General features: G+C 35.6%; 1 pseudogene; it reads left to right on the plus strand.

Moving 5' to 3' along the window:
• Positions 1 to 827: 827 nt before the first annotated feature.
• On the plus strand, positions 828 to 11,696 carry LOC127733377 (uncharacterized; annotated as a pseudogene).
• Positions 11,697 to 12,714: the final 1,018 nt, after the last annotated feature.

A 12,714-nucleotide genomic window follows, 5' to 3' on the forward strand; every position in this document is an offset into this window, starting at 1 on the left:
ATTGTCATTCCTAAGCCCTGTCTACCAGTACAGGTGTTGCCCACTAAGTCTTTGTGACGAAGAATAAAGGCAACAGTAGTATACCGCTGTTCGAAACTCATAAATCGATAGAGATAAAAACAAATCCGGGTTACAAACTAAAACTGAGGGAAACGCATCAAATATAAGAGGAGAACAACGACACAACAAAAAAACAACATTAAAATGTAACACACACTGAAACGAACTATTATATAACAATGGTCATTTTCCTGACTTGGTACAGGACATTTTAAGAAAAAAATGGTGGGTTGAACCTGGTTTTGTGGCATGCCAAACCTCCCGCTTTAATGGCAACGTCAAACCCAACACCAAAACGACAACATCACATGACAGGACCACAATACAATCAAATGGGAGAACATATAGGACAAAGAAACACACGAATAATAGCTAACAAAAGGTACTAGGCTTTAAAATTCAATACGCCAGACGTGCGTCTCGTCCACACAAGACCATCCAGTGACGTTCAGATGAAAAAAGCTTGAAAGCCAAAACAAGTACAAAGCCGAAGAGCACCGAGGACCAAAACTTCCAAAATGTTGCGCCTAACACGGCCAGGGTTTTCTGCCTGGGACAAGAACATCCTTATTATTTAGAATAATTTATAATTATGCAAACAGTAAATTTTACAAAATGACTATACAATAGATATACATGATAAAACCGAAGTGGGGACTAACTACAGAATAAAAACGGAGACATTACATAAACAACTTAATCCAACATATAAAAATACACAGCCGAGTTAGCCAAAGCATCAACGCACAAAGTGACGTCAGATTTGAAATTCTAAAAAAAACACACAAAGTGACGTCACATTTGAATTTGTAAAAATATTTCCCAAAAATAAGATAGGATTAGGATTGATTCAAGATTAGATTTGTAATACTGACATTACATTTATTAATAACAATGAAAATTACAATACTTATTAATATCAAATTGTGGTAGTAATTAGATAATTAATTGTATTATCTAGCTATGTCGGTGAAGAATACTTTCTGCTTGAACTACTGCAGTTCTCGCTGACCATTTTCGCCCAGTACGTGTCTGGATTCCAGCCTTACTAATCTTGCTATCCTTTGAGTCTCTGAGAGTCATAACAAGTCTTCTCTTTGATACCTTGTATTCCTACAAAGTTGATGTTAAAGGTAGCTGGAGTTGTGATTATCTACTGTAAAGACCTATGGCTGTAAAACTTGGTGGTACTCCTAGCCATCTTCTGAGGTGACTGTTTATCTTTCTTTCTATGGCTTCGACTGTTGTTGCTGTCATTTCATAGATCATGAGAAGCCATGTCAGTCTTGGTAGCAACCCATGTTGGTATATCAAAGCCTTTAACTTCCAGATAATCCACTCTTATCTACCTTCTTAAGCCATTATGCAACCTGTGTTTGTACTGTCTTCACATTGGTATTGTCTTTAAGGGTGTTATCAAACCATTTTCCAAGGCACTTTATAGGGTTATCTACTATTGTTGGTATTTCGTCCCCTTGGATCTTAAGCTGGAACTTCATTGTTATCTGACACTTTCTCAGTTTCATTGATCTTGACTTCCTTGGCTTAAATTTCATCCTGGCCCAAGTGACTACCTCTTCCGGTGCTAACAGTATCTATCTTGCTTGAATATGGGATGACATTGTTACTGTAAGGTCATCCATGAACCCTCTTGTTGCTGGTAGAAAAATCCCTGAATCTGTCTTTGGACCTCTTGTTTCTCTTTCTGTTGCCTTCATGATGATATTCATACTCATAATGAATAGCATCGGCGAGATGGTACAACCCGTAACTATTCTTGTTTTCCTTTGGTACAAAGCACCCTTCTGCCTTCTGCCAGCTTTCAGGAATGATTCCTTTTTTCCATAGTGTTCGGAATAGCTGCCATAGTTTTCAAAGTATCTTTGTGCATCTCTTGTAGACTTTGTATGGTACACCACTGTACCCAGTTGCTGATCCTGTTCTTGCCTTTTTTACTACCTCACAAACTTCCTTCCATGTTGGTTTCTTCGTTTTAAATTCTATTGTTGGTTGTTATACTTCTTCAACTCTTGGGCAATATCCCAAAGGTGTCTCTCTTTCTTTTTCTGAGTGTGTTTCATGCAGATACTTTTCTACTTCTTCCTTACTACAATACAGATGCCCTGTTCTTTCTCCTACCAACAGTGTTTTTGTGTAGTTGTATGGATTCTTGATGAAGTTCGCTCTATTTTTCGCTTTTTTCTTATTACTATTCTTGAGTGGTTCTTGTTCTGCCCTTCTAGTTCTTCTCAACTCATCTCTAATACTGTCTGTAAGGCAGGCTATTCCTTGCTTCTCTATCTCATTGCTTCTATTGTACCGCTTGTTTAGGTCTTTGAGCTCCTTCCTTAGGTGTTTAATTTTCTGTTCTCTCCTGTTTGGCGTCAGCTTGATGTTACTCCTTTTTTTTCTCTCTTCAACACCAAATCTCTCCTTCCCGATGTTATATACTAGCGTAGTCAGTGTTTCTATCCTCCTCTTAACACATCCTTGAAGTGATGTTTCTAGAATAACCCATCGTTCAGATCTCTCCATTGGGCTTCACTGTTCATCTTTGGCCATGCTATCATTTCTTTCTGATGTGATGTCTCTTGCCTTTGCTATGTAATGTGCTTTTCACTATTCAAGCTTTTTCTGCTGTCGTGGGATGATACTGTTGCTGAGAGATTCATTGCGCTATGGTTTGTATCCTGGCTAGGATTCTCCTGCGTCTCACCAGATAAATCTGTGTGCTGCTCTGTAACAATTCCTCGACTGCATCCAGACTTTGACTGGTGAATCTTTAAGCCTCTTTGGTTCTTGCAGATCTTTCCACAATGGCATTTAGCATCTGCTTTCTCTCCTGTCAAAGTTGTTTGCACCATCTGTGTCGTTGTCCGTTTTCGTTTCCAAGTCGTTACCGTTTGATCTGTTTGGTTGAGCCTCTCATCCTCCCCCCCCCCCCCCCCCCCCCCCCCCTCTATAATAATATTATATCCTGCACTAAATATACAGTAATATCATAACCTGAACTGATTGTAAAGTAATTTTATATCCTGAACTAATTGTACAGTAATGTTATATCCTGAGCTAATTGTACAGTAAAATTATATCCTGAACTAATTGTTCAGTAATATTATATCCAGAACTAATTGTTCAGTTATATTATATTCTTGACCAATTGTACAGTAATATTATATCCTGGACTCTTGTACAGTGATATTTGTTGCAATCTTTAAAAAATGCAATGATACAACAGAACACAAAGTTAGATTAGTGCAAGATTCTGTAGCTTTGCTAATGTTTACTAATTTATTTTAGATAAAAACGTCAAAAAAGCTTTTAATCTTATACAAATTTAACATTTTTATATATACCATAAATGTATCACCACTTGGGATGCATAATTAGATTCACATCATAGAAGATATAAGATTTACTTTTACAAAGAAGAATAATGTTTAACTCAGTGTTACATAGACAATTCCTAAATATATTTACAGATATGCTGTATTAAATGGACCATCTATTCATGTCCCTGGTGTTTACAGTTGTCCTGATTTTGGTTATGTGGAAGTATCTAGCGGGAACTCCATTACAATCCAAAACAGAGATGGTAACATGGATGGTGATGACGCAATGACGTGGGTATTTTATGTTCGTATGACATCACCTCAGACAGCAACTTTTTTGCAATACACAGGTTCCTCAGCTTCACATGGTTTTACTTTCGGTATTAATGGAAACGCATTATATGTCTCATTTTTAGACACATATTATGCGTCATATTCTTTTACTAGTGAGCTGACCATACCTGTAGATGGGAGCTGAGTATTTATCGGTTTTACATTCAACAAACTATGGACTAACGATGATCACATTGATCTTATTTACTTCCAAGATGGCATTCCGATTACCTCTACCTTTGGCCTCGGAACTGCTTCAGTTTCTGTGGATGCACATGGCGATATTATCATCGGAAAGACGTTGGACAATAAACAGCCTTTAACAGGGGACATAACTTGCATACAATTCTACAACACTTCATTGCTAGGCGGAACATTGAGGGATTCGATTGAATTGTGCGACCCAACATTAAACACTCTTCCAGGTAATATAGCCATGATTCATGCATACATAAAAATAAATATAAAACATTACTGGGCATAGAACATTCATAGAGTCATTAAATTATAGACGCAAAAACCGCAATTTTGAATAAATTTGTCTAATTGTGCGACCCAACATTAAACACTCTTCCAGGTAATATAGCCATGATTCATGCATACATAAAAATAAATATAAAACATTACTGGACATAGAACATTCATAGAGTCATTAAATTATAGACGCAAAAACCGCAATTTTGAATAAATTTGTCTAATTTTGAGTTTTCATCCCAAATTTGTTAAAGAAGGACACCGTTAACCAAAACCAAAATTATGTTTGAAGTAAAGCTATGTATTGTCTTTCGGATGCAAATAAGTTCGATTTGGTTAGCGAAGTCCTTCGATACAAAATTTGACTAAAACGTAAAATTAGCAATTTTGTATCAAAATGCCTTCAACAGCAACATGCATTGCTGAATAACCTTTTGATTTTTTAGAAATGTGTAAAATTGTGAAACAGTATTTGAAGTACATGATATAGACTATAATATTCAATTCCAGTGAGATTTAACGACTTTTAGATTTGACCCTGTGAATGAAACAACTGGGAATTGGTCCTACTACTTTATGATTTACTAGTGAAAGTACTTTTATTCGTGGGTATCAATTTTCGTGATTTGAGCAAAAGTTACATGATCGTGGGTTCTTAAATTCGTGGATTTGAGTTTTCTGAAAAAAAAATCGAGTGAAGAATTTGGAGACTTCAGAAACGAATATTCGTGAAATTAATCATATTTCTTATAATGATTTATGGGACAATGCAAAATACGGTGCTCATTTTCACTCACTTGTTCGTCTTTCATTTCTTACAACATTCCAAATATTTTTGTAATGAAAGAATTGCTTTCGGAATTAAGCTGACTCATCTATGCTTACAAATTGTCTCGATTGAAGGAAATTGCAAAGTAAACATTTTAATTGTTGCACACGTGTAATCAGATGATGATGATGGAGGGCTGCTTAACGTCCAGCGGCAAATTAATATGCATATTCAGGACGAGAACATGTTAGTGTAATATGAATATTTACCCTGCTTTGTACTAGACCGACACGCTGAGCCGGATTTTTAACTTGCTAGTTCACAAGGTAATAGTCCGCAGAAAGACATGTCACCTTACACGGACACATTATTCTGACTCCGAGCCGACCAATCTTTGCTCTTACTCCTTAATGCCACGTGCTTAGCGAAGAAGCAGCAAATACCGATTTTGAAAGTCTTTTATTTGATCCGGCCGGGGTTTGAACCCACGACCTCCCGCACTCGAGGAGAACATGCTACCACGAGACCACCGAGGCGGTATCGTGTAATCAGAAGTGATGACTAAGAGTGCATTTGTTTCTACCCCGAAACTTTGTCATCGATGACTATCGTTTAGTAAACGTTAAGCTGCTAGAAACAAATACTTCGTTTATAACTCAAGATCGAATGATCAACAGATTGACGATCATCAAAGGTGTAATTGGGCCATAAACATGTCACTTAACGAAAACGGTTACACAAGAAAATGCTACAAATGTACTTCGAATTGTAGAATTAATTCTTATGAAATAAAAAAGCAAGCCCAAAATGAAATTATTATTTTTTTTTCGTATGAGAATTATGAAAAAATAAAATAAACACTTCATCACCGCATATCAAAACCGGAAATCTGATTTTTATCAATCAAAACTTATTTTTCATGAGAATTAAAAGGTTAAAAGTAGTACAGCTTAGATTTTTAAAAGATTAAATGGGTAGAATCCGGTCTGAAGTCGTATGTTTAGTTCATAGTGCGTTGAATGATATTTGATGTATTCTCTAGATTATAATTATGCCCGTATCCATGTAGTCAAACCTGCATGGAGATCTTTCCATGTCTGGAATTGGACAACAGTTGTTATATTTCGTTGGACACTTAAATTCGTGGATATAGCCATCCACGAAAACCTCGAAAATTGATGCCCCACGAATAAAAGTACTTTCCCAGTAGTTGTCTGCCACGTGATTAACATGTCTTTAACATTCCATTAAGCTCTACTTTTCTTTTTTTCTGAAACGGTGAAACGGTATTAAAATAGGCAGTTGGTTTTTTTTTCGTGACAATTGTCTCACTTTTTGTCATGTTGGGGTCTTTTATAGCTGATTATACGGTATGGGTTTGCTCATTGTTAAAAGCCATGCGGTGACCTATAGTTGCTTAAATCCACGTCATTGGCAACTATACCACATCGCCTTATTCTATATTGCAAAAAAATCGTCGTAATATGGATAAAAGAAGATGTTTGATATATATGTCAAGCAACCCAACTGTGCGATAAAAATGTTATACTGAGGTTGTCATATAGTCTCCAACAGTAGTCTGATTACTATCCATACCATATAAAAAGCTCTTTCTTAATTGCTATGTTACTCAGAGTTATGGATTCTGCGTAGACTACAAAATCCCATTTTAACACCATAGTCCTGAATGATCTGAATGGTCAGAAACAACAATACTATACACAAACAACGAAAACGACGGACAAGGACAGGCACTTTAACATGTGGCAAGGTTTGAGTAGACGAGGACAGACACTTTAACATGTGGCATGGTTTGAGTAGACAAGGACAGACACTTTAACATGTGGCATGGTTTGAGTAGACGAGGACAGACACTTTAACATGTGGCATGGTTTGAGTAGACGAGGACAGACACTTTAACATGTGGCATGGTTTGAGTAGACAAGGACAGGCACTTTAACATGTGGCATGGTTTGAGTAGACGAGGACAGACACTTTAACATGTGGCATGGTTTGAGTAGACGAGGACAGGCACTTTAACATGTGGCATGGTTTGAGTAGACGAGGACAGGCACTTTAACATGTGGCATGGTTTGGGCATTTTTTTTAATTTAGCCTCCCTTTTCCTCCTGGGAAATAATACAATTCAATACATCACCAAAGAAAGCTCACGGTTACTAAAATTGAGTATGAACATGTACACTTTTAAATTTGTAAATGACCTAACAGAAAAATATTTAAAGGTCATTTCTCGTTACAGGAGATTATACACTGACCGGACAGACAACAATACAAGGAGTAAAGCTCACAACAGACTCTTCAGTATCTAATAATGGTATAGTATTTTATAGATAACAACAAACATCTCTAATACCGCGTCACAAAGCTCTGTAAAATTACATACCATAAGGATGATAAGAATGATGTGTATAGCATGTGGATTCTAAAAAGTCCAAAGATTTGAACGAATACATACTGTCAAAGTCCTTATTTTCATTCAATAAGCATTACAATCCGACTTCTCCACTATACACAATTACTTATCATTCTAAAGTTAAAGATAAATCACAAGAATTAATTGAACGTTGTTTCATAAAAAATAATTACCAACAAAGATTAGAATACCATGTTTCAAGAATATACAAATCCTACTGGAACTAGCCCTGTCACGTTCTCATCGATTGTTCCACATTTTGCCAATGACGAAGATCTCATACAGATGATTCCCACGAAAAACCAAAAGAAAAGAAAGCTAGCACTATCCCTTTTAAACTTTTTCTGCTACATACATAATGTCTTTTCACAGTATAAAGTTTGTTGGTCGCATATCCCATTAACCTGAAATAAACTATATCATAGATACAGCCAGATGAGGATTGATTGAAAAAACAAAGACATCGCTTAAATTTTCATTTTTAAATTGGCAACATTCCACTGGCATCTGTACAATAGAATCAATGAGAATATGCAATTCGCAGCCACTCCTGATTGCCCCTTATCAACTGGAAATGAGATAACTGGTATACACCATTTGCTTTTAAATATTTTGAAGTTAATTATAGAAAAGCGATTCGGATGCACGAACTTAAACGAAGTATTGTAAATTTATACAAATGAAATGGAAGACACCATAGGGACAATAAAATATCATAAGTAGAAGAAAAAACCAAACAATACTAGGTCAAAAACCAAAAAAAAAAAAACTACGAAAAGAGAAAGAATTGCCTGTGTCCTGTTCTTGCAGACATCCATCATTTCAATGATGCAGGCCTCATACAGATGCTTATAATAGGATAGACGAAAAGTGAAAAGAAAATGAAAATACCGCGGTTTATATTTGTTCTTCTCTATGGACGGAAACACTCAATTATTTGAAATTTCATTTCAAGGATCAATCGTATGACTGAGCAGAAACTCCTTATTCTGTCGTAGTCCCACTTTTATTGCTCATCTTTTGTTATCTGAGTGTTGCTTTTTTGACGTTGTTTTGTCTTTTCGTCGTTTTCTTTTTTCCAGTGAGTTGTCTGTCCTTCTTTGCATTATTTCAGTTGTCCCTATCGTTATCAAATAAGAAAATATAATAAAGCGCAGGATTCATTGAAAAAATGAATCCTTTGACTCTTACTATTGAAACATCTGATTTCAAGATGTATAAAGCGTTCCTGATGTATGAAGGGCCATTCGGGTCACAATTCATTTGTTGAGACGTTCACTAGAGAAAGTGTTACAGTTTGTTCACGTATCCTAGAGCAATGTGTTGCTGCTTGTTCGCGTACACTAGAACAATGCGTATCCGTTAGTTCACGTAGCATAGAGGAAAGTTCTTTTGCGTTACCAAGAGCAATGTGTTGCAACTATTGTACGTTTGAAGTTATTCACGGTATAATCGATATCCCTTACAATTGATATAAACTCCTCTGTTCAAAGAATTCAAAAATATATTCTAACTAGCAAACTTTGCCCTTACTTTACAATTTCAAATTAAGGACACAAACACGAAGCAATATCTGAATGATATCAAACAAAAATTTGGTGCCTGTGTCAGAGAAGCATTGTATTCAAACCCTAATAGTGATGATCCCGTCATGTCGCCTGTCTTAATCTTAATTCTAATGGCCAATTAAGCATCAAATTAACGGTTGCTGATGCAGATATTAGTCTGTAATAAGAGCGACATGTTTTTGTGTGATATAAAAATAAGAAGATGTGGTATAATTGCCAGTGAGACATCTCTCTACCAGAGACCAAACGACATAGAAGTTAACAACGATAGGTAACCATACGTCCTTTAACAATGAGCAAAACTATAAAAGGCCCTGAAATGACAAATGTAAAACAATTCAAACGAGAAAACTAACGTCCTCATTTATGTAAAAAAACAACGAACGAAATACAAATATGATATACAGCAACAAACGACAACCACTGAATTACAGGCTCCTGACTTGGGACAGGAACATACAGAATGTGTCGGGGTTAAACTTTTTAGCGGGTTCCCAACCCTCCCCTAACCTGGAACAGTGGTGTAACAGTACAACATATGAACAAACAATAATAATCAGTTGAAATGGGCTTAATTCATCAGATCAATACAAAATAGAAAAACAAGTAACAAAAACACAGACTGGACGTGGCTAAAGGAACATCATCTTCCAAAAAGGAAAATTAACAATAGGGACAGAACAGGAATGCGAATTCTCTTTTAAGCATCAACGCGTTGCTCTAGCGTAAGCGAATAATTTGTAATACGTTTAGTTATTCTAACGAACTGTTATGCAGTGTTCTAGGGTACGCAAACCAACATCACCGTGTTGCTCAAGGGTATGCGAACAAACTGCAACGCGTTTGGGCTCTAGCGAACGTGTAAAACGTTGCATTGTGACCCGAATACTCATGAAGATAAATCCATAAAAGCGCGTCGGACTCACGGAATTTATAAAGTACCATAAAAAGATAATTAAACATATGCTGAACAGACATATTTGGTATACAGAGATTATCTACTAGTAATTAAGAAACAAAACTATGTGTTTTAATTTGGAAACACCAATGTGTAATCAAAATTTACTCTCAAGTTTTAATATTTCATTGGTAATATTTTGAGTGTTAATAAATTACCTAATGATATTTTATTGTTACAGTATTACTTTAACTTAAGTATTTCCTTAATATCTATTAGTTATAGAATGTGGTAATCCTGATATACCAAACAATTCCCGCGTAGTAGTGCAAGATTATTATTATTCCAACCTGTCAGCCGTCGTTTGTGACGTAGGATACGCAGTGTCCTCAGGTGATGCAATTAGACGATGTACCAGCTCAGGGTTTTGGAATGGAACGAAGCCAGTATGTTCACGTAGGTGACTTCTTAATTGTTTAAAATAATTAAAAACAAAGTATGATTAAAAACACCTTTTCAAAAACCTAATAGACCTGAAGTTCGAAAAATTGCCTTTCAATTCAACATGAAGAAAAATAATTGAAAAAAGCAACAAAATGTTGGGAGACAGACGACGAATATATGCTATAGAATAATACATATTGAACAAAGGCTTACAGTGCACTGCATCCCAGGAGTTTTGTTGATAACTTCATTCCACTGGAAAGTAATGGGTTAACATATGGTAATGAACTCCACACGAAGTGAGACCAGGTATATTGACGGGATAAACCGTTCCTAATAAATGGCTAGCATCATCTTGCCAATCATGTTCATCAAATGCTTGATCGATTAAAAATAATGTGAACATGCATAAAATTTAGAAAATATTAGAAAGACATAGTATTCACCTCAAACGCTAACCAAACCTTTAAACAGACTTATTCAGAAGGGATATAGTTATGATACTGTTGTCAAGTCATTAAGAATGGCATATTTTGGTACTAATATTGATTCACTGATAGGGTCTTTGCATCGGAAATAAACACATTTATTATAAAACCAGTTATTGGCATGATACGGGTTATGTTCTTCTCATATATTTTATGATGGTATGATACTAAACCCCTAACGGGAGGGATTGTGCTTGATTTTCATATGATGAAGACATAATCTTTCAATCAGTTTAATTGAGGTCTGGAGCTGGCATGTCAGTAACTGCTGGTAGTCCTTTTTTTATTTATAAAATTGAGAATGGAAATGGGGAATATGTCAAAGAGACAACAACCCGACGTATGACGTCCATTTTCACTGAACTAGTACACATTTTTATTAAGCGGCCAGCTGAGGCCCACCTCCGGGTGCTGGATTTTCTCGCTCCATTGAAGACCCATCGGTGGCCTTCGGCTGTTATCTGCTCTTTGGTCGGGTTGTTGTCTCTTTGACATATTCCCCATTTCCATTCTCAATTTTATAGAAAATAATTTCTCAATAAAGTTTGTAATGTTAGAAATGTAAACATATCCAAACGAAAAGAAAGAGGGTTTTAAAAAGAGAAAAAAAAAATGCTGCAAATGGGCAAGAACGATTTTCTTTTTCTTTATTACAGTTGCTGACTGGAAATATGATCCAAATGGAGGTCATGGTAATTTTTCCCATTTACTGATAGACAAGTCAACCTTATCCAAACAACGTAGATTATTATTTAGTGTTTATGAAAGAAAAACGAGTAAAATAGCTTTAGGAGCAACCGGTATAATTATAATAATTATATTGTGTTTCTACATTATATGTATGGACTGTTTATCACTTTTAAGGGTATATAACTGGAGAGTACAAAGCAGGATAAAGAAAAGCATCTTACAATCTAACAATTATTATGATGGTTTATCAAAGAATCTTATTCAAGTAACGACTCAAGAGAAACTATTTCACAACAGACTCAAATATAAACCAAGTCTACGTTTAAAAAGGAAATTTTAAAATATGTATGGTTTTTCAGAGGTTTTATTAAAGATTTGCGTTGACTTTTGAAATTAATGAATGTCAATTCAAATGTTGGAATATGATTTTTTTTCAAGAGCTTTTTTTCGATAGATTAAACACTTACAATCTGTAGCCCCATCGTTCTTTATGTGTGGCTGCCTGATTATACAGAAGAAACATCATAGTTCTAATATGTAATAATTCAATTAGTCCATGAATAGCAACAAATATTTTGGGACGGTTTTCATTTGTCAGAAAAAAAACTACGTACAATGTCATGGACAAGAATCCATTTACGAAGTTCCTTTAATGGAGCGTCTTCTTCATCCGATGAGTCACATTGTCTTTTATTTATCTTCTCCATCGTTGCATTATTGTTGGGCATATCTCAAAAGGACTTTCTCTTAAAATGTCGTCCTGCTTCATTAGTGGAGTCTTTCCATTTATCTTTGTAACCAAGACGCATTTGACGGGCATGCGAGTTTTGATTTACGAGTCAAATTGTTTTTCAATTTGTAGCTAATTGGCCCTGTCTTTTATCAAGATTTTGTAGTAAGGATACCAATTTATGTCAAGCTTGTTTGTTTTCCAAGTAGACAGACTCACAAATTGGGAAGTTGGCATCTTTCCTGTTTTTGTCTTGTGTTACTTTTTATCTTTTCTTTGCATCTGTCAAAAGTCCATGTATCAGAAAGAATACAAAGTGTTTTTCTTGTAATGATACTTGGTGTTCTTCTTCCTCAAAATTACGTTTCCTTGGCTTCAGCTTGCATCTAAGGGTAGGACTTCAGTTGTATAGCAGGTCGAACGGGGAGAAGTTAATCGATTCGGTTACATGAAATATAATGAAGTTTTGTTAAGATAGAGATCAAAAGTATTGT

Source organism: Mytilus californianus, unplaced genomic scaffold (assembly GCF_021869535.1).
Source record: "Mytilus californianus isolate M0D057914Y unplaced genomic scaffold, xbMytCali1.0.p SCAF_3, whole genome shotgun sequence".
Taxonomy (NCBI): Eukaryota; Metazoa; Mollusca; class Bivalvia; order Mytilida; family Mytilidae; genus Mytilus; species Mytilus californianus.